At 36.9% G+C, this 3,242-nt stretch overlaps 1 non-coding gene across 1 annotated transcript; it reads right to left on the reverse strand.

The window, feature by feature from the left end:
- Positions 1 to 614: 614 nt before the first annotated feature.
- On the reverse strand, positions 615 to 721 carry LOC145071630 (small nucleolar RNA R71). The gene has a single exon (XR_013690637.1). It is a non-coding gene; the product is annotated as a small nucleolar RNA R71 (small nucleolar RNA).
- Positions 722 to 3,242: the final 2,521 nt, after the last annotated feature.

Consider the following 3,242-nt stretch of genomic DNA (forward strand, 5'->3'; position numbering starts at 1 on the left):
ACCAGAAGACGGATAAGAACGCAGGAGTGAACGAAACACCAAAGAAGTCGCCTTTTAAAGTTCAAAAGTCAGTTTTTGGAAAAAGGATAGGAAAGAAAGTGGGAGAAACTAGTACATCATCAAAAGTTGAAAGCTTTGATTAAACATCTAACCTACAAGAATCCGAGTACGAATCTGACCCAGAATTCGAACTACATAGAACTGAATCCGAAAACGAGCCAAAAACCGAGATGGCAGACATTTTTGATATGTGTATGGGAGCTTACAAGAAGCAGATTAGAGATGATGTTGGTCCGGCGTTAGTTCAAACTGCAATTCTTGCCACTACCACATTCGAGCTGAACGGACACATCCTTACTGCACTTAAGGATATTCTATTTTATGGGAAGGATCATGAGGATGCTTTTAAGCATCTAGATGAGGTCAATGACATTGCGGATTATTTCAATTCTCCTAATGTTCCTAGAGAGACAACTTTACTAAGGACGCTACCTGTCACTTTTAAAGGAGCTGCAAAAGACTGACTGAAGGCACTACCACCTGGTGCAATCACTACTTGGGCCCAGATGCGTGAGCAGTTTCTAGATCAACTATGCCCACCTTCCAAGATAGCTAAACTCAAGAAGGTGATAGCTAATTTTGAGCAAAATTCGGGTGAGTCACTATACGAGGCATGGGAACGCTACAGAGGTTTGTTAAGGAAGTGTCCTCTATTGGGTTTTGAGCATTCTAACACTCCTAAGTGTACATGCAACCCTAAATACCTTGGATCTATGTTTTCTCTATTATACATGCAAATAAGAACATCCAAGGTATTATCCTAATCTAGCATACAAAACAATGAGTGTAACAAGATAGAATACATACCTCTTTAATGTAGAAAGTCTTCATGAAGCTTGAGTGCCTAGCCCCAATAGTGTGGAAGCCTCAAATGGAATCACAATCACCAAAACACTTAGAATAACTTGAGAGAATTCTACAACTCATGAAATCCGCTAGCCCTTTCTTACTCTCACTCTAGTGGCCGATTTTGGTCAAGAATAAGATGCTTATATAGTTAGGGTTACACCATGTAAACCCTAATTGACATGGCCTTTCATTTCCATGATCCATGGGTACAAATACACCATGGAGCATCCATGGACCATCCTATGGGTTTTAGCCCAACTTGATTATCCATGGATCATTAGCCCACTATACAAGTATGGATGATTTACACAATCAACCCATATATTTAATTAGTCTTCTTTTGATCACTTAATTAATCCTAGATTAATTCTTGATCAATACTAATTAAATAATCTTATTATTCTTATTATTAATATACTAGAACTTATAATATATTAATAACCATAAGTGTCTTATTTCTCTCATTATAGTCTATCCAAGTGCATGATGGTATGCAACCCAAATGGACCATGCCGGGTCGGGTCAAGTCTTACCAATTATAGTTATGGACTTAGACATTAATCCAACAGTCTCCCACTTGGATAAGTCTAAAACTATTATTGCGTATGACTTCAGGAACCAACTGGCAATCGTAGCTCTCAAAAGCTTATGTCGAACTCTGACCTTGTAGATGAACTCTGACCTTTGTCAATGACTTGTCCATTAGATAAGGGATCATATATTCCTCCATTCTAGATATCATATGGACTGAGACATGGATTATAATCATTCTCTCTGTCCATTTGTTGTTTCAGGATTTCCGATTTATGACGACTGACTAATTGAACAAATCAAATTAGTCCTGGCCCGGCCGAGCACTTCCATTTGTCATCATCAAATCATCGAGGGGCCCACAGATATCGCTTTTATCCCGAAGGTAAAAGGAATGGATAAACTTCGACTCATATGGCTTGTTCTACTACTTGTTGAATCATACACAAAGGCACGTTTTATAGCACCGAGTTACCAAATGCGTTTTCGTGCAATCAATGTACTATCAACTCATAGTAACAACTCATATCTCTAGGTTTGAAGAATATAAGATATTATCGTCTCATGATCACTCGTGATAAAATCCATGAAGTGATTCCAATGAGCGCAGGTTGAATCCAATACTCAGAACTTATGAGCACTCATGAGTGTTGTAGCCCTTTGTCCAACACCTTAGACCTCTACAAGCCAACCCATGACAGTCTTAATTCATATCTACTTCCAACATATGACCGACTGTGGATGGTTTGAATAACTTAGTCATTCCGGAAGAATAACCCAGTTTATTCGGGAAGTCAAAACATGCAAAATGAAACACAATAATAATTGAATCCAATATGGTATCAACCCTTTGAACATAAATAAAACACCTTTTATTTATCACCATATGATTACACATTATTCATTGTATACTGTTTCAGCTATCAACTTTATTCTTGAATTTAAAACAATAGTTGTCCCATGCTCCAAGCATGTACACTATGTTTTCTAAACACTAGTCATGCCATACACCAAGTATGCATACTATGTTTGTCTATGATCTTTACTTTGTGAACTAGATCAATTGAACATAACTTCAATGATTCTCTTTTCACACTCCCAAATCCTTACCGCAAATGCAAGAATTCCAAATTCATGCCATTTACTAAAATCTGTTAGATTCTAAACTTATATGCATTGATTCTCTTGTAATGATTATGCACAAAGTCATAAAGACTGGACAACAAACATTACAGAGCATTCCAAAGGAGATCAGTTCCTTGGAAACATCCTTCTTGCATTAAGTTTCCTTAATCTTACACAGATTGAAAATTCTAACTTTGAAACATTTCCAGATTCCATTTTTGACTATCTCTTCTGAACAAGAGTTGCCTCCATACAGACTATGTCAATATGGTCCTTCCAGAATTATCACTATACTTCCAACTGTCCTTGAGCAACCAATCTTTGGTAAACCTTAGATTGTCCTCGACAATTGTTTAATCCTTTTAGTCATATCCAGTTCTAAACCTTTTCCCTTCTTAATGCCCTAGGCATTTGGAAATTTTTTAGAAAGGATGAATATAGCACATGTAATCGATCCTATATCCGAAGCATAAGGGGCACGATTCATGATGTCTCACATAAAGACTAAACCAGTCTTTTGCTATAACATGTCCATTTCTATTTGCCAAGTTCTCCTAATTCAGATTATGAAAAGGGATGCCGTAATCATAATCGAATTTTAGAACGCAAATAATGGACTCCTATACAAAATTTCCTTATGTTGAGCCATTCCAACATGAAATTCATATATATATCCT

This window comes from Lactuca serriola, chromosome 8 (assembly GCF_051521515.1).
Source record: "Lactuca serriola cultivar US96UC23 chromosome 8, Lser_US96UC23_V15, whole genome shotgun sequence".
In the NCBI taxonomy this organism is placed as follows: Eukaryota; Viridiplantae; Streptophyta; class Magnoliopsida; order Asterales; family Asteraceae; genus Lactuca; species Lactuca serriola.